The sequence below is a fragment of the Dermacentor variabilis genome, chromosome 9 (assembly GCF_050947875.1).
Source record: "Dermacentor variabilis isolate Ectoservices chromosome 9, ASM5094787v1, whole genome shotgun sequence".
NCBI lineage: Eukaryota > Metazoa > Arthropoda > Arachnida > Ixodida > Ixodidae > Dermacentor > Dermacentor variabilis.
The window spans coordinates 149512950-149537279 of NC_134576.1; the positions used below are offsets into that span (position 1 = coordinate 149512950).

The 24330-nt window shown below is 44.4% G+C and overlaps 1 protein-coding gene and 1 long non-coding RNA gene across 20 annotated transcripts in view; both read left to right on the forward strand.

The window, feature by feature from the left end:
* Nucleotides 1-1433: 1433 nt before the first annotated feature.
* LOC142557823 (uncharacterized) lies at nt 1434-4221 on the forward strand. Its single transcript, XR_012822859.1, has 4 exons — nt 1434-2234; nt 3009-3043; nt 3697-3771; nt 3840-4221. It is a non-coding gene; the product is annotated as an uncharacterized LOC142557823 (long non-coding RNA).
* A 2771-nt stretch (nt 4222-6992) lies between these two features.
* The window catches only part of Wnk (Wnk kinase), a 541117-nt gene continuing 523779 nt past the window's right edge, over nt 6993-24330 (forward strand). For 5 of the 19 annotated variants that reach the window (XM_075669991.1, XM_075670000.1, XM_075669992.1 and 2 more), the window contains exon 1: nt 6996-7672. The gene's annotated coding sequence lies outside the window, so the exon portion shown is untranslated. Of the gene's footprint in view, nt 7673-8992; nt 9349-24330 lie in introns of those variants that run through there. The other 14 variants (XM_075669985.1, XM_075669990.1, XM_075669989.1 and 11 more) reach the window with 6 other exon arrangements.

Here is a 24330-nt window from a genome sequence, read left to right on the forward strand (position 1 = left end):
TTTTATTTCCATAAATACTTGTTGAGTATTTTTATATAAGTACATGCACGGTTGTTATTGCTGTTGCAAAAATAAATAAATAATTATTCTCTGGGGTTAAATCAGGAACAGAAGCGCACAAGAATGCATACCCTGGTGTGTCCTGGTGTCAAACCATAGTAAACCATGCTTCCATCTAAAAGCCATACAAAGTTTATGTAGCGTATTGTACATTATGTAACATACTACAGAAATAAAATTAGATTTTACGCGATAATATTTGAGTAAAGCTTCGTTTCCTGCACCGCAACCAAACGCCGCTAGTCTAAAGATCGAAGTCATTCCGAAGCCTGTACTTCCCATCATTCCCATGTAGGTTGAGGCAACGCTCATGAGAACACCCGTAGACACTAGCGCCACATTTCCCTCTAGGTATTTATTTAGAAACTCTATGGCTTTTAGGCAAATAAGACGACAGCAACGGATGTGACGTCACGTGCATACTATGTATGTAGAGTTACTGTTGGTTGGTTATATTAACTCTATGCTTCCACTGTTTTCCGCATAGAGTTTCCTACAAAAATTGTTTTCAGTACAGACGACACACTGCCCCACAACCCTGTTTCAATGAAAACGCTCATAGCGGCAGCCTTGTGTCCTCCAGTTATTTAGCAACGAGAAAAAATTATAAAAACCATACACTCTAAGAACAGTTTACACCCTTTGGAGTGCCCCTTCTGCCACACAACGATAATTGTCATCTGTCTTGATGCGTTTCCTTTCTTTAACGCTGCGAGCCCGGTACTTTCCAGTAACGAACGGCACGTGCGTTATCATCATGATAGCATTGTCGACAGGAAATGTAATCATGCTCTTCTTAGAGTGTAGAGTTTCTAAATAAATACATATTTACATAAAACTCTATGATAAAAACTATGAGAATGTGCCTAAAGATTCCGGACGCGGTGCCAGCCGGGGAACATCAACTGCAATGCCGAGACCGGCCGGGACCGCAGGGAGTGTGAAATGACGCGTAGAGAGAAGCCTTATTTTGGGAGAAAGCGGCACGGAAACCAAGAAACAGCACGCACGACAGAAGGTTTGTTTTCAAATCTCTGAGGCAATCACCTGTTTTTTGGTTTGCCTGGCGCGCTAGCAAACCGTTTTTTCTGTAAATGATGGAAAAGCATATATGAGTAACTCAAGCATGGGTAGGGTCACCGCCCGTTTCAATGATGATGCCAATAAATTCTCATCATCATCCTGCTAAAAAACTGCGGAAGGTGCACGAACGATTGTAGCGCCAATTTTCACTCTCTGGCGTCAGTTTCGTTCATCGTTTCGTTGGTTTCATCCATAGAGTTTCTCACTATAACACCTAGAGGGTAATCTGGCGCCACCGTCTATGGGAATTTCTTAAGGGGGCACCGTGCCGTCATGGGAATGACGGCATAGAGTTAGTAGAACAACTCTAGAGGAAAAGCTGGGCCGGAAAAGTGGGAACCTCTAGGGCGCCGCCCTGTTGCTACTGGTCAATGTGGCCAGCGCAATTACTATTGAAAGAGCTGAAAGCAAGTACAGGTCACCTTATGCTTTCTCATCTAAAAGCGCATACCTGATGGCTTTATGAAGGTGGTACGTTAATATTAAGTTTACAGAAAGCGCTCGCTAAGTCCGCGACTTATGTAAATCACGATGTACGCATTCTTGCAATAAAGGATGACACGAATTTCGGTTTCGAATCTGTTTTTTGGATGCGTAGTAGTTTCGTACAGTTTAGGTTTGACATGCGATCGCGCGTCGACATCGGACGCTATGGCACACACACTCGTGCCTTGTGTGCCACCGAAGTGCTCTGGCATATACCTTGACATGTAAGTAAACGAATGTATCTCCTTGTTGAGAATATCACGCGAGTAGGCAGCTCTTGTGGTGCATCACAATCGTTTGAGAAGCGTCACAGTAGAGCATTTTTCTGCATGCGGAGCGGTGTTTTTGTTTGCAAGTTTCCCTTCAGTAGGAAATTGCTGGACAGGCGGACCAGCGCACCGGAATTGTACTGGCGAAGCCGCAAGCAACTCAAAGAATCTGTTTAATTGTTGCACTTTGTACAATCATGCTTCTACAAAGGCCACAGCAGACAAACAGTCTGATGCCGAGTATTTCTCTGCCACGAAGTAATCAAGAGGCGAGTGCCTAATGCGGACGAAATCGAGTGCATCGAGACTTAGAACGGCAGAAAGCTCAGCTACTTGGTAAGGATTCATTATGCAAAACAGAGGTGAGGCGTGCAGACAGGACACAAGAGTAGAGAAGTGGGCGGCGCTCGTGTTGTTTGCTTGTAAATACTCTACTCTTTGTGTCCTGTCTGCACGCCTCACCTCCGTTTTGCATAACGAGTGCATCAACCCACATATTAATAGCGTAGGCGTTTTATTAACTGTGCAATATTTTCAACACTTCCTTGCATGCCATTTCATGTGGAATATCTTTTCTGGTCACAAATTTGTGCAGCGAATCTATTTGCATGATTGACTCCGGGCCTGCGGGAACGTTCACTTGCACTTGATGCTGAGTCTTTTACATGTATCCATAAACTGAAGATATGCACATCGGATCCCTGCGAGCATTTTCAAAATTTAATTATTTTAGACAACAGGCACATATGCAATACTGACATAATCCCGAGCACCACTAAGCAGCTGGGACACATTTTTGTTGGCCATACTCGCAGGTAAAATAAGTAGATCATGTGGACAGCTCCAGCTCATTCTCCTTAAAACAGTGTGTACAAGGGGTATGCAAAGATAATTTTTTTCTCGCGCACCGATTATTTTGCTGTATAAGCAAGAGAACCCACCACGTTAGTGTAACGTATCTTGCACATCACACTAATATGTGCTTTAATTTACCAAGTGAGATGAGTTACTTTTATGGCTCATTCAGTCATATCACACTGCAAGCTCCATTCATCAATCTTCAATTGGATTTTGGAAATGTTTAATGAAACATGTTTCCCTTTTATGCAGATATGCAATGGCAAGCCCTTCCGTGTGTTCCAAAGGTAAAATTTAAGCTCTAAATTAAAAAAGGTAAAATATAGGTAGAATACTCTATGTGAGTGAGGGGATGTCAAACAATGGGTCAGAAAATACGTTGTTTTTCTGCAAAACAAAAGCTGATTGCCATTACATAAGTCACTTTAGCATCATGAGACTGCTGCTTGATAAATTCAGAATTAAACCAAAAAACAAGAGACGCAAAAGTAAAAAACAATTTAATGATGCTCTCTCCACACTGGGATAAATAAAAACAAACACATCACATCTAATGTGTACATATCAGACTCCTTGTGAAACACTAAAGGAAAAATTCAGTTTCGAGCTATGGCACTTGCCGCGTAGATGTGGGGGGCCTTGCACTAATAGTGATAGTTACCACTGCATTTAGAAATTGAAATCATTCATGCAGACAAGGATGATTCTTTATATTTTTGGCTACCACTTCAAATGCCTCCACCAAGTGTTACAATGCTGCACGCAGCCATACTAAGGATCTCGCAGCAACACCTGCAGGTAAAAAGCAGAAGCAGTCAAAGTGCTGGTGTGTACTGGACACTATGTTTGAAAACTTGTAGGCAAGAAGAGTGCAAGAAGCAGACATAACTGCTTTTATTTCCATAATTCCCCATTTGAATGGCCTTTTCTTTTTGCTTAGACAATGCCTACGCCTAGCCACAGCAGCTCACTCATACAGACTCCGCAAGCCAAGAGGCCGTGGAGGCAAATGCAGGTAAGAGGCAAGAAGCAATAGCACTGGTGTAGACATTAATCTAATTTCTTTCTTTTTCTTTCGTTTAGGCAGCCAGCACACCTCGAACAGCCACCTTGACTGTGGGTGTGTCACCCTAGGCGTAAAGGAAACATTTGAGGGAAAGCGGCAGGCAATGTGAACAGCCACTTCTCCATGTAAACGATACTCTTTCTCTCGGATGACTCCTACGCCTCGCCACGCCAGCACACTTGTGCACAAAGATGCCGCGGAGGCACGTGCAGGTCAGAGGCAAGAAGCAGTGGCACTGGTGTCGACATTCACCCAATTTCTTTTTCTTACACTGAGACAGCCAGCACACCTCGAACAGCCACCTTGACTGCGGGTGTGTCAGTAGATTCCTGTTGTACATATGCTCATAATAAACTTCAGTAAACTTGAACTTGATAATAAACTTGAAGGCAAATGGGACATGGATGCATTGTATTTTTGAACATTTATTGTACACATACAATATATGTTACACTTTGCAGTGCTACAGAGCGTATTTTGAAGCTTCCCCCTATATTTTTCACCTTTAATTACGTATGTGTTGTGTGGCCCTCAATGCAGTTCATGTTGTAGCAGCTGCTTTGTCTGTGTATCGCGCATTGGCTTAAGCTCGTGATATCCACATACTTCTCTCACATATACAAAATAAAGTTCTATGTAGTCCTCAGTGTTACAACAAAAAATGAAAGTAAACAATCAGATCGTGGAATTGTGTTTAATACAGTGATTCCTATGACAGTTACTGAGAAGTTGACAACTTAAACTGGTCAATTTGTCCATAGCCTCCTCTATTTTTCAAAAATAAAGGAGGCTATGGATCCGTCATGGCAAGGAATTGTATGTATACATAAAAAGAGGGGGGTATGTGTGTGTGTGTTTGTAGTAGGGGGTATAGGATTCGGGCGGTACGAAAAAATGTACCAACACCGTCCTCTAGACCCATTGCGTCAAGGTACCGTAACAAAGCGTATTATGCATAAAGTTCACACAACCAACTCTGATATTACTGCACACGCCAGGCGACACGAGCTACATTTGTCATGACGCATTCGCGACTGCACCGGATGCCCTCCATATTATTCTCTTTAATCGTGCACACTGCACCCAGGCAAAAGAAAGATCATGGGCGCAGGTGCCTTTAAGGTATCTCGACCTTGCGAGGCTCTGCTGCGCGTGCCAGGGTAGCTGTCTGTGCGAACACTCCCTGGCACACACACCTGCCTCGGCGGCCCCAACCTACGTACCGTTCTGCTTCGAGCTTTGATCCCCCCACTGTCACTTCGATGCCCTGGAGTTCTTGCGCCGCCTGCTTTATTATAATCTCAGGTGCTCTCCTGATACTTCCGTTTGTCGGTTACATGTGCCCTACAGCTGGATCAGTACTCATAATAATAAAAAAAAAACGATCTATCGTCGCGACGATAGATCGCGAAAGCGGCTTTTGCAACGTACCGCGCCCGTGCGAAGAGAATTACGGAACGCCAACGAGGAATCTGACCACAGCTTCGAGCTCGTAACCTCGTCGAGTAACACTCCTACAACAGGCGTGACCGCTGAAAACCGCATACCGCCGGAAACTTCAACAGGATCATCCCTCGGTTGCATAACTGCCACCAGTACGGCCAACATGGACCACACCCGCACCGTCCCGCAAGGTAGAATAAAGAACCAACTTATAAAGCCCAAACACACGGCTGCACGCACACATCACGAAAGTACAAGCGAGACGCCATGCTGCTACGCTGCTACTGTTGCCGGATTAAAACTGACTACTGTCACCAAGTCTAGCAAGCGTCTCAGGAGCTGGCAACCTCGGCGCGTAGCAACATGGCGGCGCTCTTGCGGTTCCCGATTTCAATGCATGGGCCCTATGGGTAGCTTGTCCTCTAGAGTCAGTATAGTAACTCTATGAATGACGGTATATGTGTCTGCGAGGCTCGTGTTGGCTGGTGTTGTAAAAGGCTTCGTCTAAAACGTGGCTATGGCTACGCAAATAACGCGCTCTCAAAGTAAAATCTTCATAAAAGGCTTCCATTCACACATATTACATCTTTACTCACCCACAATGCATGACCAAGTGAAGAAAAGCAAGAACAGAGGGCCAACTGTTTCAAAGCGAGCGCGAACCTTGTCGCCTGTCCTCCAACTTTAGCGGCACGCTGATACTTTTTACGTAACGTGTAGTCGTACACACAATAACAAGTTCTCATAGTTAAACAAAACATGTTTTTGCGTAATAATAAAGCTAAAACAGCTTTTCACGTGCTGTTTTAGTAGAAAGTGAATCATTGTGACAGACGGAACGATATTTGCCAAGCGCGTCTTCAAGCTGTCCTGTCTCTACGAGAACGATGCTAATCCGAAGTCACAACATACCGGCATTCCCATGCATACCACAGCGCAGCAGCGCCAGATTTCCCTCTAGGTAATGTAGTGAGAAACTCTATGGTTTCATCAGTGGTTTCATCCATGGAGTTTCCTGCAAAACTCTGTGGTTTCATCCATAGAGTTTCTCACTATAACACCTAGAGGGTAATCCGGCGCTACCGTCTATGGGAGTTTCTTAAGGGGGCACCGTGCCGTCAAGGGAATGACGGTATATGTGTATACGAGGCTCGTGTTGGCTGGTGTTGTAAGAGGCTTCGTCTAAAACGTGGATATGGCTACGCAAATAACGCGTTCTCAAAGTAAAATCTTTATAAAATGTTTCCATTCACGCATATTACATCTTTACTCACACACAATGCATGACCAAGCGAAGAAAAGCAATAACAGACGACCAACTGTTTCAAAGCGAGCGCGAACCTTGTCGTCTGTCCTCCAACTTTAGCGGCCCGCTGATACTTCTTACGTAACATGTAGTCGTACACACAATAACAAGTTCTCATAGTTAAACAAAACATGTTTTCGCCTAATAATAAAGCTAAAACAGCTTTTCACGTGCTGTTCTAGTAGAAAATGAATCATTGTGACAGACTGAACGGTACTTGCCAGGCGCGTCTTCAAGGTGTCCTGTCTCTCTGAGAACGATGCCAATCCGAAACCACAATATACCGGCATTCCCATGCATCACTCTATGCCATGCATACCACAGCGCAGCAGCGCCAGATTTCCCTCTAGGTAATGTAGTGAGAAACTGTATGGTTTCATCCAAGGTGGCATGGAAGAAATTACGCACTGTACTTGTTTCATCGGTTCGGTGCTTTAACGTGGTCGGTTAGAGTGTTGGCACGGCCTCAGTTCCTGTCGTTCATATGTGTAGTTCCTGGAAGTTCGGGTTACGACCGCTTGTAGCGCTACAGCATACTGGCTCGCAGCAGTCCCTTCGGCAGCCCTCTGTCCCTTCCCTCGCGTTGCGCATCCGCGGCACAACGTAGTACGTAAACTACGCAACTGTTTTGGCCGTGCTGGGAAACTGCGGTAAGCGCCGGCGGCCATTGGCTATGTCTGCAGTCGAGGTGCCGACGTCCTTGCCTAGGGCCGCCATCCCGACCATCTGAGAGTTGCGGGACGTTGCCAATTGAGGTACCTAGCGCGTACTCAACAGCATTGGTGCACCATCAGATGAGGTGAAGAAAAAAAAAAAAAAATCCGCGCCAGTGTGTGCCTGTGTGTGTGGTGCGCCGTCCGAGTGCCTGCGGCGGCTAGGCGGCCGCAGCGCAGGATGGCTCTGAGTTCGTCGCTGTCCGCAGCTCCCTGTACTAATCGGGACTCGCATCGGTGATTGTACGGCATCACTACTGACGTGTGCCTAAGCCTAAGTGTGCCTGTGTGTGGTTTCGGCTCCGGCCGCGCACGTTGCTCGGCTGTCGCGCAATCGGGAGTCCAGGCTCCCTAGCCCGAAGAAGGATGGATTCCGCGAGACATCCAGGTAAGCGATGCGTTTGGTAGTCAGTGATGCCTCATTTTTCTTTTCTTACCCAGCCTTTTGCACGAAGTTTTCGTTGTGACAGCGCCCGCCTTGACCATGTTTGCATAGTGTCAGCATAAGCTAGCTGCTGCCTTTCTTTGGGACGACTAGTGTCACCCCTGCGCAGTCTTCCTAGCTGAGCGTACTCGTATCTCATTCTCTATGCCGGCGCTCATAGCACAGTCGCTTCTGTTTTATACGCGCTTTCGCCTCATCACAGATGACGCGCTGTGCCGTCACCGACGACAATGTCGGCTAGCTGACTGGTTTCATCTCCGACTGTCCGATATCTTGCGTAGTCTCTCGCGCAGCCAGCCAAGCAGTGCTGACCTCGAAGACTGCATATCTGATGCTCGTTTGCCGAGCAGCATGAGTGATAGTCCTTCGAAAATTCCAACTTCTCTCCAACCAATTCCGCAAGTCGTGCAAAAATGAGAAAACTCTCTCGATTCTGATGTCGGTGCACATGTTTGTCTCATTTTTTGTTTGTTCACGAGTGACTCATCGTATTGTAAGGCTGGGCGCGTTCAGTTTTTCAGACAGCTTTGGATGAAATTTGATTAAACGCACGCCTAAATTTAGGAGACCTCGTTTGGATTTTTGTGTTCGATTACGTAAACTGCCAGTGTTTTCGTTCCCAACTTCTGGTTGCAGCGAACCACTGGCGAATCACACGGCTATCGTTGACTTCGGCTCAAACGCCATGTCAAGAAGTTCTATTATAGGTGTTGTCGCGTTTTGTTGATGGCGTTGAATTTTGTCGCAACCACGGTGTCTGAGCTTTTGGCGTGTCGCGCGGGTTGATGGTTTACGAAACAAGTTCGTAAACTGTGCCTTACAGAGGGTATATTTTTTAGGGTCTTTTCTTTTTCTTTTTAATTTATATAGACACTTAAAATGTGCCGTAACAGATGTGTGGAGAATTTTTATTAGAGTTTTCTTTTTCTTTTTATTTCAACTTTTTGAAAGTGCTTTCAGCAACCAGCTCTTGCTTCGCGGAGAGGCTTTTCAGAAGGCCGCTTTGCAAGGCGGCTTGCTGCTTTCGGATTAAGAAAATTAACTGCGGAAGTACTCAAAGGGGGAGAATTCCTATCAAATTTGCCATTGGAGAAAACTTTATGACGCAGTCGAACGCCGCCCCTTTTCTTTCTGGTCTGTGCTGCCGGCTATGTTCGCTTTTCGTGCCGACATGCGTATAAAAAAAAGAGAGCGAGCGAAAAGAAAAAGAAAGAAAGAAGCAAGATTGTTCGCAGTCCTTCGGCGCGTTCCCTGATTCTGCAAACGCAGCAGCCCCCGAATTTGATGATAATAGCCCGGTCGTCGTGTGCTGCACCAGTTTCCTGCCCAAGGCTGTCGTGCGTCACGTTTGCTGCACAGACGGCTGGTATGCGCGCGTCTGTTGACCCGTTTCGGAAGGCTACGGTGTAATAAGCGCTTCTCACCAGCACAAGCAAAAGTAACGGGAAGTCCAGTCTAGACGGCGGTGGCAAAAAGAACAGCTTTCCCGGGCTGCACGTTCTTGACAATGACCTGGTTCGGTCCAGACGCGCCGTGTTTTCGAACGCGGCACCGTACACAGTCGACCGAGCCAGCCTTGACGGCCCTCCCGTGGGTTCCTTCGTGGCCAAGCAGTTCACGTGAGCACTGTGCCTCTTTGCGTAGTGTTTCGATCCCCTTTCAGCTGTAGTGTTCAGCGGACAAAAGAAAGATAGTTCCTTAAGGGCTCTGCTGTTGCTGAGCTCACCATACTTTCGAAACATAGCTTTGCCAGAAAAAAAAAAAAAGAAGAAAGGAATAAAAAAACGTGCATCAACAAGATAGGCTGAAAAGCGTGCATATTCGTAAAGTAGTTTTGAAAGTTTATTAAACATGAATAAGTTATACTAAAGTACACACTTTTGGGCCCTCTAAATTTGCTAAAGGGTCCCTACCGATTGTTATTAAGGAGAAACACTGCAATGGCAGCTACTATTTTATACTGCGTGATAACGTAAAACAAAAGTAGCTGAAATAAGTAAAACAAGAAATACAGTTGTAGAGAAAATTTTACACACATAAATTTTCTAGCAATTTTATTTTTACATCAACATCTACAGAGTAAAAGAAAAAGTGAGGATGTGTAAATGCATGATCAATGCTATGCATTGTCATTAAATGTTGCTTTAAACTTTTGAAGAAATGTGTGCAATGTTCTTAAGATGGTACGGTTACTATCAAGCCTATTCAAAAGTGAGGTAATCTGCAATGTATTATTAAAGGAAAATAAGACATCCGCCTAATTATAGCAATTGCTACAAAGAAAACCTATACGGATTTCCTCGAAAGAAAAGCCTCGCAGTTGAAGAAAAATTGGTCCTGGTCTGAGATTCGAACCCGGGACCGCCGCCTTTCCGCCAGGCGGCTAGCAGATGGCAGGATGAAGTCAAATTTGTGAACAGCTCAAAGCAGAGGCAAGAGTTTGACGTTCTTTTGAGGAAGCCATATGGGGGGTTTCCTTTGTAGCAATTGCTATGATTGGGTGGACGTCTCATTTTCCCTTAATTAATTAATTATCTCCACCTTGCGGGTTCCTGCAGAACTATTAGGTCAAAATCTGCAATGTAGAGTCACTGTAATTAGTATTTACCCTAGGCAATAAAAAACGACTGTGCTCAGTGAGGGGCAGAGCGAGACTGTTCTCACGGCGAGTTTTTAATTTGATGCATGAGGGAAGTGATGTTATACATAGTCAGATAGTAAACGTTGAGGATGTTTGGAGGACCTGCCATGGTGGTTTAGCAGCTATGGTGTTGCGCTGCTAAGCACGAGATTGTGGGATCGAATCCCAGCCACAGCGGCCACAGTTTGATGGGGGCAAAATGCAAAAATTCCTGTGTTCCGTGCATTGGGGGCATGTTAAAGATCCTCTGGTGATCAGAATTAATGCGGACCCCACTATGGCGAGCCTCATAAACAAATTGTGGTTTTGGCACCATTCAATTCATGTTCATGGCATTAAATAAATATTCATTCTTTTCTTAATGTGCTTATTGTGGGGTGCTATAATGCGAAAAGCTCATTTTTGAAGTGTGAACAGTGGTGACAAATGAGTGTTGTATGTGCAACCCTAGATTGCTATGCAGTAATTAATGCGAGAGTCAAGAAATGTGTAGTAAAGGTTGATAAGTGTGTCCGAGCGAGAAACGGAGGGGGGGGGGGGGGGGGGCTCAACCATCACGAAGGTGCCTTCAGAGCTTGCCAAACTGGCTTAGAGAGAGTTTAGCTGAGTATGCAAGGCATAGTGTCTGGCTTGATTGCGGGCATTCACATGGAAATGCAGTGTGCTAGCCATGGTTGTATGTTCAAGCTAGCTGTCATTCGCACAACACCCAAAACCGGTCCTCTCTTGTGTATCATTATCAACACTATCACAGAGGACAATAAGCTTTCCTCAGCAAAGGCATGCAATATTTATAGGGATAATCACATTTTAATGTTTGCTCACGGGAGCAGTAATATATCTTGCAGTGAATTGGGCTGGTGACAGGTGAGGAATAGTTGGGCTGAATCCAAACTGACAGATATTTTAACAGTATCAATTCTAAATCTGTCCCTTTTGACTTAGGATTGTGCAACATTCTCTTGGACGCTGTTGTTGTCATTCTACGCACCTATAATGCGGGCCACATTCTCTTGGACCCTGTTTTTGCCATTCTGCACATCTATAATGCAGGAAAGTAATTGAATTTCGTGAGGCCATTATAAAACACTTTTCGCTCTGCCTTAACAAACTGCATGTAGATAACAAGTCCTATATCTGCTGTGCAAACCCACCGAGTTTGTGAAGTCGGCAGTTGCGTAATGCCCACCACTGAGACCCCAAGCACGTCCACTGTGGGTGCCAGTAACTTGCAAACCAGCTCACCATAGCTATCTAATGCATCTAATGTACATTGCATTTGCCGATTCCAATTGGGACATCCTCCATTTTGTCACGTTCACTTATAACACCGCCACTCAGGCTACCACAGGCTTCTTGCCATTTTTTCTTCTTTAAGGATGTGAATGATCTTCTACCCTCGACACCGTACTTTTGTATTACCCAGATGCCTCTGAATTCACCCCTCTTTCGGAAGTTGCCCGGCATGCTGAAGAGTGCCACCAACCAGCTTGCTCGTTCTCGTCTGATATCCAAGGCATCCAAAAAGATAATCATGACCACGATAAGCCTGCTACATCCTTTGCTGTTGGCTTTGGCTGCCATTCTACTCTCTAGGCCTTAGCTCAAAGCTTGCTTGAAAATATCAGGGTCCGTACCAGGTTGTCCAGTGTACATTGCCTGCGTGAACTATGTGGTCGAACCGGTGATGCCATCATCAGAAAGGCGCCGCTGTGGCTGCTAGACAATTCACATCTGCTGCCTAAAGTATTACCTTGACATCCTCATTGTGTCATCACCTTAAGTTGCCAGGATGGCTCATGTTCGCCGCCGAGGCTGTTGTAGTGGAGAATATGCATGTAGCGCTGTAGGCACTGCCATCGCATTGGCGCAAAATACGAGCTTGCGTTGTTGATGCCAAGAGCTAGCACTTTTCGTACAGAGCCTCTTTTGATCCATTGGACAAGTTTTAATAAATCCCACTTTCACTAAAAATAAATTCGATTCTGTTCTTTTTATTAATGCGCGCTGCATAACTAACACAATTCCCTGTCTGCAGCTGTTAACACATGCTCAGCCGATATTGTGGTACTACTGAAACACAGCTTTCAAGTAATGTCGTCGTCGTCGTCGTCGTCGTCGTCGTCGTCGTCGTCGTCGTCGTCATCATCATCATCATCATCATCATCATCATCATCATAATTTATTGGACCCTTAAAGGACCCTTTACAGGGTATTACATAAGGGGGAGGAGTCATCATAGACACACAAATCAAAGATGCTACAACAATGAATTGAAATAACGCAGGTTAAGTAATGTGAAAGCAACCGCTGTTTAAGTTCTTCAGGATCATGCTCCATGGCAATCGCATCCGGGAGTTCATTCCATTGCTGGATTGCTGTAGGTAAAAATGATTTATTTAAGGCAGAAGTTGATCCATACAGGCACTGTAAACTGAGTGAATTGAACAGGCGTCGTGACGAATGTGCTGGTCATGAAATTCTTAAATGAGAAATGGGCTACAAGTTCATTCGATTTGTCCATGAACTGCATTTAAGGGGAGGTGTGCTTATTGCTGTCCGAGGTTCGATAACCTGTACTGACATACATCTTGCCATAAATTTAGAGGTCATATGTGCTCGTTCATATCAGTCATGAAGACTTCATCTTTTGTGTCGGTTGTCGTCCACCGTCCTTGTTAGAACATTTTGCTCCGATCAACATGATGTACTGAGTAGACTAATCATGTGTAGTTATTTTTGTCCCTAGTTTCTTCTCGGTACTATTATTCTTTCTTAGAAAAATTGGCATGAATATCTAACAGCATGCAACAGGCCGTCATTTAAAAAATTAGCTTTTTGCACACGCTGTTTCTTCCTTAAAGGCCAGACCCACACGTATGCTTGCGGCCAAGCTCGAGGTTGCTTCTGCGTGCTTATGTATGCGCAGACGGTGCTGGACAGCTCAAGTGTGTCAAAGCACACGCAGCGCAAGTGTGCAGATGTGTTCCAAACAGATATCAGTGCTTGAGCTGCCTTGCTACTCTGCTACGGTGTAATACAATAAATTCTTAGTGAGGCTGACTTATCTCATGTGAGAAGGTGCATTTTCTTTACTTTTGGTGCTGATTTAATCACTCTAAAAATAAAACATTTACATTAATAAATGTTTATGCATCTTGAGGCGCTGTCAATAACCAAGTATGAAAATATGCCTACCAAGGTTTCTATGAGTGAGCCAAGCGAGCATGTGCTGGAGCGCGTCTCTTGTAGACGCAAACTGCCATTCCTCATGACGTGCGTCTGGTGCAGGGCGTGGTGCACAAGCTTGTGCACTGTGGCAAGCCTGTGTGTAGACCTAGCACTCCTCAATCATCCAGTACATGAGACCTTATCCTCACATCGCCCACCCTAGTACCCCTTTTTTATTTATTTATTTATACTGTCCACCCTCATAGAGGGTCATAACAGAGAGGACAATACTGTACATACATCAAATATGTACGATGTATGCAAATTTGCTTAACACTTGTTACTTCACGATGAAAGAAGATATTCGCTTAAATGCTGTTCAGCACACTTTCAAATTCACTGAAATTTATCAAAATATGTTCTTGCTGGGTGCAAGGGATCGGGGTTTAATTCAGTTTAGTTTGTTGGTATCTATCCCTCATTATAAAGTGGCAAAAGTCATTTGTGATTATAAAAAAAAAATGCTCTATTTGATGCTGTTAACTCAGAACGTCAAGCTTTCATCACTGACTATTTCCTATTTTCTACTCCCAAAAATTTGCAGAACACCAGTTAACTTTTAAACAAAAAGCAGTGTAGTGTTATCAAAAAGCAACCACTACATTTCACAAAGATGCCTTTCTACCTATCCACATGCTCCTTGGTTAAGCTCGTGCCTGAAGCACCTCCTGAACAAGGAAGAAAAAAAAAACTTTTTCAAAGAAGTGCCACATACGCAAATGTTGAAGGGCATTGGATCGCATATTTTACTATAGATCAAGGTTACAAACAAGCAGCAGTGAACAGGACGAGGCAGTATCGAAGATAGATGTATCTTAGATACTATCTTGAGATACTCTTTGGATATCTTGTATCTGCATCAGAGTACATTTGGCAAGATGTGTATCAATGTCTATTTTCGATACATCATGCAAAGTATTGTGTATCTTTAGATACAATATACACTTATTGCAAAATCCACAAAGTAACCCAGAGTCACTGAGGTAAGCAATTGACAGTAGTTGAAGGTTATTTTAAGAATGACACTTTATGCTAACAAACTTTTAGAAATTACCAATTGCAGTTGATATAATTGATTGTTATGTGGCTCTATAGTATTAGCAATTAATAAAGTTTTACTAACTTCTTAATTATAGTCACTATGAAAAATGTTGCAGTCGGAGAACGTAAGTCAAGCCAGTGCTGATAGCATACCGTACTGCTAGAAACATTATGCTTAGAACCGTTTTTGAGAAATCTGTTCTGAACATGTTGGGTGAAATGTATTGCTGTTCATGCTAACATTCAACGTACATTTGGCACAGTGCAGAAACATATAATCTGGAACAGCAATACACATCACTTCAGGTGTTGAGTGCTTTGATTGCACTTTGCGAGCGCTGACCCAGTCATTGGTAAGCACCTGCCCAGATATTCCGTAATGGAATTCAAGGCCACAAAAGTGGGTACTAAAGAAGAGAGAAAACAGAAGTGTTGGTTGTTCATGACTGTAGATGGTACAATGTGAAGTAGACAGAAAACAGTACTGTGTATGTCTACTTCTTCCTGTTGATCCTGTATACTTCGTGTTGTACCGACAGTCAAGCAAGGACAGTTTTATTGCACTTATTTTGCTATCTGCGGTCACCTGGTCACTGCTGTCCCATATCAACCTTTGTGCCACCACCCTGTTTTGATTGAGTTGACTTAAAAGGCACCATTTCCCAAATTATTCTATGGCTGCTGCACCAAATTCGGTCCGCAGTTGACCATAAGAAATTCTGTGGATAACATGAGACAGAAGAACATGGCTCCTATCACAATTAGTGAGCACTGGAATAAGGTGTATACAAGGGAAAGCAGAGCCCACAACATTTGGTCTTCTCTTGTCACTCCACGTAGTTTTTACTGTTTCACATGCAATCCGCTGTGGTAGCCTAGTGGCTATGGCATTGGGCTGCGGAGCTCAAGGTCAGCATGTGACCCCACCGCTGGGTCAATCCCGGCCGCATTCTGATGGGGGCAGAATACGAAAACGCCTGTCCAACGTGCACGTTAAAGAACCCCATGTGGTCAAAATTATTCCAGAGCCTCACACACTACAATGTACCTCATAATCAAATCGTGGATTTGACACGTGACACTCCAGAATTTAATTTCACTTTATTTCAAGTGCATGCTTACTTACAAATCTCCTACTATATCTATAAAGGGGCCCTCAAAGACTTTTCAAGTCACCGTCTTTCGGTCGCTGGTTGTGTAGAGTTACGTTTTGAGAGGTAAGTGCAACAAGAATGGCAGCGATAAGTGTATGCTGTCCAAAGTTATCAAAAGATAACTAAGAAATTTCTAAACTCAAGAAAAAGAATGCATGCCCTCAAGTCTACCCCTAGCAGCCGATGGTAACAGCCTGAAGCGCCTACACAGCGGAAACAGCCTGAAGTGCCTACACAGCAGAAGTTTGCACACCATCATTGTCTACATGTTATATGTTCATGGACTCCAATGTGCTGATGAGGCTGTTACCATGGCAAAAAAAGTACTTATGCACATTCTAGTACATTTCATGTTTGCCACTACTGGTCCAGCAGCCTAGGACTGTGCAATGTCCGTTTTCTTCAGTTCAGCTATAGTTCAGTACAGCACTGCGAACAACAAAAAGGGTGCGGCAACTACAATGCACGGAGGGGAGAAACCTGTACCGCATTAACAAGGCTAGCCGCCCTAACAAGGCTGTGAGGTGACAAAGCTGCTTACGAGTGTACACAAACAAGAAGAGAAGCTTTCGTGCTCAGAGGCCGGAGGTATGCTGCGATACCAGAGGCGAAAGAACAGCCAGCACTCCTACTGTGTTTTGTGGTAGCAGCGACCTTTTATTGTGATTGCAATTATAGGGATACTCTAGGTGCATTTTCATTGTCGTCACCTTGATGTTCTGTATAAGGTCCAGGTGCACTAACATCGTGGCTGCACGCTGTATGCGCGAGTGAAAGTGTGTGAGGGTGCACTGAGAATGGTGACTTGATCTTGCATGCGCAAGGAAGGAAGGAAGGCAGGGAGGAAGTGCGCCATATTCTTTTATCATGCGCAAAGTACCAGGGGAGCATTATGCTCTGGTGGCGGCTGCGTATGGCACAGCCGCGCAGGCTTTATGTTGAAAGTGATCTGCCATGGGGACAGAGTCAAGGTGCGCTGAGTGCTGATATCTTCATGAGCGTTGTGTTCTCGACGCTCAGTTCGTGTTGAAGTGATATGCAGCATGGAGGTCAATTTGCTTGCTACTGTTGCTGCGATCCCTCACGCCACGGTTTTGATAGCGAGTTTGCACGGTCGTTGAGTGGGATGTGTTTGTTTGCCTGTGCACGCGTAGCACCATGCTTGTTAATTTACGTAGTAAGCGAATTTTACAAATTTCTACGGCTCATAAAACTACCATCCTTACTTCATACAACTGTAATAATTTTCTATTGCAATTGGTGCATCGCATTTTGGGGAAAAGTTCTGCCAGAACTGTGACTTCTTTTATGAATGCGTCTGTTTGTGTTAATATAGAAAGTACAGCAAAAAAATAAATAAAATAAAAGCTTAATTTATGAAGTTTTTGTTGGAGTGCAGTGGGGTTATCTGCAACCTTGTTTTGAGCCAATCAGGGAGCAGCCACTGTTGATGTTGATGATGCTTCTGGTGAGCACCACCGGGTGATGATGCAGTTGGCAGCGACATAGTGATTTGTTTGTGTGATATAAGAAACCAATATGGATGCTTTGACTTATGCTAAAGACATCTTCAACTGTCAGTCTATGCAGTCCGCAATAGAAAGATGGTGGCTTCAAAGTGTTTGAGGGCCCCTTTTAAACTTGTGGCATCTACAGAGTAACCACCTTCTTGTTTACCTCTATATGGATACTTTGACATAACTGAACATGCTGAATAGTTTCTGCACTGTGGATACTTTGACATGATAACAAAACATGCTGAATAATTTCTGCACTATTTTCAGACGTTACAGGCAAATATTTTCGTCATCAGTAGATTTTCCCACATAATGCTGCGTACCCTTCTAAGGATTTGAGCAGTAGTGCTTCAATGTATCATGACTTTATGACTTTGCTTTGCAAAATAGTTCCATAGCAAGTTTTCTCTCTGTCATCCCTATTCACTATGCTGTTCCCCCACCTCAGCTTAACACCCTTTCCTCTACCACTGTCCATACATACGAAAACGTAATAATTACTGGTTAGTACCATGCACATTTGCACATTTCCTCCACTGCGAGACGTTTTTGAAAAGTTGCCAACATTTTTACATGTTTTTCTAACGTATCGTGTGAGAATGCGAAAGACGAGTTTGTTGTCCTATGCAGGTGATTACCGAGATCTTCCATGCTGTTTACGAGCATATTTTTTTTCCTGGTTTCTACCAAAGTGCTGAGCATGACCAATGACAGTTGGCATGCTTTCTTAGATAGAACATTATATCCTATGCCCCGTCTCCTTTCTTGTTTCTGTGTGTGTTCGCGCCTAGTACCCAAGATGGATTATATGCTGTTACATCATGATCTGTCATTGCCTCGTCTGACAGGTGCAAACTTACATCAAGATGCGCATTTTGCAAGACCATGATCAGCGATGCGTATTGCTCCACATTGAGTGCTAACATTTACTTATATTTACGTGAACATTGAATATTAAAGGGCCCCTCGCCAGGTCCAGCCATTTTGAGCTGACAAGTGCAGAGCATACAGTGCACGCTAACAATCGTGTTTGCAAAGTATTACATCGCTACGCAGTGCGGCAAGGTCTGAAATTTCAATCCGAATGCCGATTTTCCTTTCCCTCGTGGTGGCCCTGCTCCAAGCCGTACTGTGCCATACACGTGTCCCTGCACCTACGTACTCGTGTCCACAGTGTGACGTCAACCATTGAGACATGTGACTTGAGAATTATTCAAGGCAACATTAATTATTTGTGTGATCTGTTGCTCTAATTGATGAAGTTTATAAAAGTAATAAAGCACAAATGGAATGTCTGCATGTTTCATGTTTTACTTCATACTGAAGCAAGAGAGATGTACTTCCGCTTCATCTGCTTGTTCTCACGGTCGTGCAGTCACGTGTGCAGGTGCGGAAAGTACAGCATTTTTTACCGTGTTCCAGCGCATGATCATGCTCTGCGATCTGCTTTTGTCTGCCTCAATATTTGTGTAGCGCTGAATTATACCGCTAGTCAGGTGTCCTCGTGCACAGCGCTCAAAATCGTGCGCTGCATGAAATGAGACAATCACAACAGGTCGCGTGCGACGCCGTCAGCGGAAGTGCGCAGTGCCACACACACACAAAAAAAAAAAGCAAGGAGAAAAAAATGAAGGCGGGGGGGGCCTGTGACGTGTGTGTCACGCAATCCTCGAGGTCCGGTATGGGAGAACGCAAGGAAGGAATTTCGCATGCGGAGGCTAGATGGGGCGAGTGGAGAGAGTGTCTCGCTTGGCGGTGGAGCTCGCCTGCTGAAATCATGGGTTCGCGGCACTGAATTATTTCTATCTCGGCTATTAATGAACTGATTTGAAAAATTTTTGCAGCAGAATGCTCCCTAGAGGACCTGTAACAACTTCCAGCGTATAACCAAAATTTGCTGTGGGGCCTGGTGAGGGGCCCTTTAAAACAGATTCATCTGGTCGTGATAAAGACAGTGAAAGTATTTGCATCTCATTTAAAATGGGATGGTGGTATGTGTATGTTACCTAGTTAGTTCTTTCAACTTTCCAGTTTTTCGATGTCTTTAAATAGCTTGATACACTACGCTGCATTAAATGTCATTTACTGATGCACAAAAACGAATAGTGCATTGCATGATGTATGTTTTACAAACAAGCCTATGTCCTGTAAAATGCACACAACCTATTCATTGTGTAATATGCAGATTTTGAACTGAAGCTTAGTGTGGGACAATTAAGAACATTGAAGAGATAAAACGTTGGACACCGACCAACAGAAGTGCTAAAAAATGAATGAATCTAAAAGACGTTTCGGCTTCGCGACGGAAGCCTTGTTCACAATGGGATGACGGAAGGTTCATGGAAGCTTATGTATGCTACAGAACGTGACGTAAGCAGCGCGTGTATGACGGGGGGAGGGTTCCCTCATTTCGATTGAGCGTGTGACGTGTTTTTTGTATCTCCAGTGATTCCAGATACAGTCGCGATTTTTGGTTTCTTTCGTGGCCGATAATTCTCGAGCGATCCCAGTCGATCTTGTGGCCTGTCGTATCCGTGTGCTCGGCAAGGGCATTCGACACTGTACGCTTCTTTTCGACATCTTTCTGATGCTGCCTCAGTCTCTGTTTGAAGTTTCCCGACTCACCGATGTATGCGTAGTCGCAATCTGCGCAGGGTATCTTATAGACCACGCCGGGAAACGATTCTCTCGGAAGCCTGTCCTTGCCGCCGCCGAGCGCTTGCCTCAGCTTACACACGGGCACGTGCGCCACCTCAACGTCATAACTGCGTAGAAAGCGAGACAAGGTTTCGTTACGTCCGGCTCACTCCTTACGTCCTTACTTACGTCACTCCTTACTTACGTCCGGCTCACTCGGGACCCGACCTTGAAGGTTCAGAGGGACTTCCAGACTCTCCTGGCTGACGTGTTCCGCTTCGTAGCTCCCGAGCACAAGTCTTTGTATTTCAAGCTTCTCTGTCATAATGGTGCTGCACCTGCACTTTATGGCCTGCCAAAGGTTCATAAGCCTAACGTCCCCCTACGTCCAATCGTCGACTACACTTGCTCCCCTCTCTACAAATTGTCCGCATACCTGCACCAGCTTCTGGCTCCACTCATCGGGAAGAGCTCCACACACGTGAGCAACTCCTGCGACTTTATTGAAAAAGTGCGTGACGTTTCTCTAGACGACGACGAGGTGATGGTTTCGTTCGACGTGGTGTCGCTGTTTACCTCAATTCCGACTGACTTGGCTGTGGAAGCATGCACTTCTGCTCTGGAATCTGACAGGACCTTGCCAGACAGGTCGCCCATTGACGTTCCTGACCTCAAGAGGCTACTCTGTTTTTGCCTTGGAAACACGTACTTCTGTTTCGACAAGGTCTTCTACAGGCAAGTCCACGGTATGGCAATGGGTGCATCCGTCTCTGTTACTGCTGCCAATCTTACGATGGAATGTTTGGAAAGGCGTGCTCTCGCGTCCTTCAGGCCTAGGCCAAAAGTTTTTCTGCGCTATGTGGATGACTGTTTCTGTCTGATTCGGCGCAGCGCTTTGGATTTGTTCACTGCGCACCTAAACAGTCAAGAAATGTCCATCCAATTCACAGTTGAGACAGAGGTCGACAGCAGACTACCTTTTTTAGGTGTACTTGTCACCAGACGCGATGGACGGCTCTCGTTCAGCGTATACCGTAAGGACACACACTGGCCGCTACCTGAACTTTCAATCCGTTCATCCAGACGCTCACAAAAGGTCGATTGCTGCCTCACTGCTCAAATGTACGAACCGCCTTTGCACCACAGCACAAAGTCGTTCCACTGACTTGGACCACGTGCGAGGTGATCTCTCGGCAAGCGGCTATCCCAGATCCTTTTTGTGTGCTGTGGAACGCCGTCTGTCGAATCCAGCTCGTCCGGCCAATCCCCGACCAAGAAAGCGTGCTGCCATACCTTACGTTCCAGGGATAAGTGAAACCTTGTCTCGCGTTCTACGAAGTTATGACGTTGAGGTGGCGCACGTGCCCGTGTGTAAGCTAAGGCAAGCGCTCGTAGGCGGCAAGGACAGGCTTCCGAGAGAATCGTTTCCCGGCGTGGTCTATAAGATACCCTGCGCAGATTGCGACTACGCATACATCGATGAGTCGGGAAACTTCAAACAGGGACTGAGGCAGCATCAGAAAGATGTCGAAAAGAAGCGTACAGTGTCGAATGCCCTTGCCGAGCACACGGATACAACGGGCCACAAGATCGACTGGGATCGCTCGAGAATTATCGGCCACGAAAGAAACCAAAAATTGCGGCTGTATCTGGAATCACTGGAGATACAAAAAACACATCGCACGCTCAATCGAAATGAGGGAACCCTCCCCCCGTCATACACGTGCTGCTTACGTCACGTTCTGTAGCATACATAAGCTTCCATGAACCTTCCGTCATCCCATTGTGAACAAGGCTTCCGTAGCGAAGCTGAAACGTCTTTTAGATTCATTCATTTTTTAGCACTTCTGTTGGTCGGTGTTCTTCGTTTTATTTCTTCAATGCTTCATCCCGACCAGACGGGCTTCCGTCGAACCCTCGATTTCAATTAAGAACATGTGCAAATGCGATTAAGCTGTAAGACAAGTTGCGGACCTGCTTTATGATTGGACCATAAAGCAGTGCATTTTACCGAGTGTAAAGGCGGCATGGAAACGTCACTGGTTGTGCAGTGTAGCTGCGCTGGCCTGATGCAAGTTCGGTCAGCCCCATAGACTGTTGCGGAATGGCAACAATACCTGATTATATTGTCAGAAAATAAATGTTGCTTGTTGATAGCGAAAATTTGAAAGGAGCTGCTGGCAGGAGAAATGTACGAGTAAACACCTGTAGAGTGGCCCTATAGCAGAGCCATAATGAGGAATTAACTGATTGACTTGAATTGAAAGCTGCCTTTATTTTTCTCATACAGCAATATTCTGGAACCAGTCACAAACTGTTTCAAAGTATATTAAGATACAGGGGCAAGTAACATATTGGAAAAAATTGATCTGCCAGTATCTTGTGTCTGTGTCTACCTTCTATCTGTATCATGCTACATTTGGAAAGCATCTTTGCCCAGTCGTGTATATGAAAAGTGAGCTTTATCAGTACACTTTCCATCGTTGTTGTATGTTTTACGAAAATTTTGGAACATGGTCAGTGGCAACAAGTCCTCTCTCATCCAACTCTATGATGCCATCGGTGCTGCTGTGAAGGTTTTTGCAAGATTTGGAATAATGTTTTTGTGTCATTCTACTCCACGTGACCACTTGACCTGATCAAAACATTGGTTTTGGTTTGAGATAGTTGGTGGGTCATAATTAAGACATTCACAGCCCAAACTAGGTGGGGGGGGGAGGAAGAATGCAATGACAATTGTGTTCCTCATTATTGGTACCTGTCCTGTTGTTGCTTTCTTTGTCCTCATCTAGTTTACCCCGTAAATTTCTTTGAATTATCCTGATGTTACCAGTTTAACATTATTCCAATGTCACTTATTCCATTTTTTCACGGTTTGGTTTGATCAAAAAACTAAAATTATTTGCTTCTGCTTAGACAAAGGGCATGAATTCCAGGTTCTTAAAAAGTACATCAGCACACACCACACTGCCTGCAGTGTGTTTCTTCTTCTGTGTGTCATCTTTGTGCTGTTTTCACCCTTTTAGACACATTTTCATACTCATCCATTTTTTATGTGAATTTTTTTTCACAATGCTTGCAGTGCTGCACTATGTGGAGTGATTGGAAGGTAGTTCCCATCTTTAAATTTTGTGACTTACACTCTTCCTCAAATTATAGACCAATATTGTTGACTGTTCCATGAGCAGCTCGGTGTACTGTGCAAGCTCTTGGAACATGTCATTTATTCACACGTCAGTTTTCTTGAGTTTAGCTCGCTTTTTGCAGAAAACCAACGCTGTTCTAAAAAGTTTTTTCATGCAAAACACAACTTTTGTCATACACCAATGACCTGTGCTGTGCTTGTGATAATGCTTTAAACGGAGGTTGCTTGCTTATTGACTTTGAAAAAAGCCTTTGACTCTGTATTGCATCTGCTGTTATTTAAACTTTCTAAGCTTAGCATTGATCCCAATTAGGCTGGTTAAAATCCTTCCTAACAAACAGATCCCAGTATGTTTCCACTAACAGGCATGATTCTTCTGCTGCCTCAGTGACACTTAAGGTTATGTCTTAGGACTGCTACTTTTTTTAATACATATTAACGACCTCCCTGTCAACACATCTTTTATCAGACGTTATTTGCTGATGACTAGGTTGTGTATTAAGTTATCGCTAGCCCTTCTGATCACTTTTTGTTAGTCCACCATTAACCCTATTTCCTCATGGTGTCCTCGTTGTGGCTAATGAAGCTAAACGTTAACAAATATACATGCATGAGTTATTTGCCTTTCTCGTTGCACTGTTCCTTTCACATATAATCTTAACAGTAACCCGCCTTCTGTCGTAGTAGATTATAAATACTGTGGCGTTCATATTACTCACGACCTCTCCTGGACCATGCTTGGTATTCTATGCTCTAATTTCTATTCTGCCGCTGTTACCGTTAAGCTTCAACATTATAAAATATTAGTCAGGTTGAAACTTGAGTATGCACACTCAATTTGGGACCAAAGCCTGGCAATGCTTCGATATTGTTAAGACTACTCAGAATAGAGCAACTCGTGTCATATTTTCTAATTACTCTCATCACTCTAGTGTATAAAGAATGAAAGAAAAGTTTGGCTTTTTAGAATTGGCTTCTCTCCATAAACTACTAACACTGTGCCTTCTCAAGCACAAGGTATATTACACGAACCCCTTCCTTGAACACCACATGTCCATCCTGCATGTCACTGTTCATCGAGTCTCATCGAGCTGCATCAATGTCTATTTTAACTCCTTTATTACAAGAAAATAAATAAAATAAATGTTGCATCCACTGTGTATGGGGCAGCACATGTGGGCTGGTATAATGTAAAACTAGTACAATCTGCTTTTATTCCAAATACGCCATGAGCC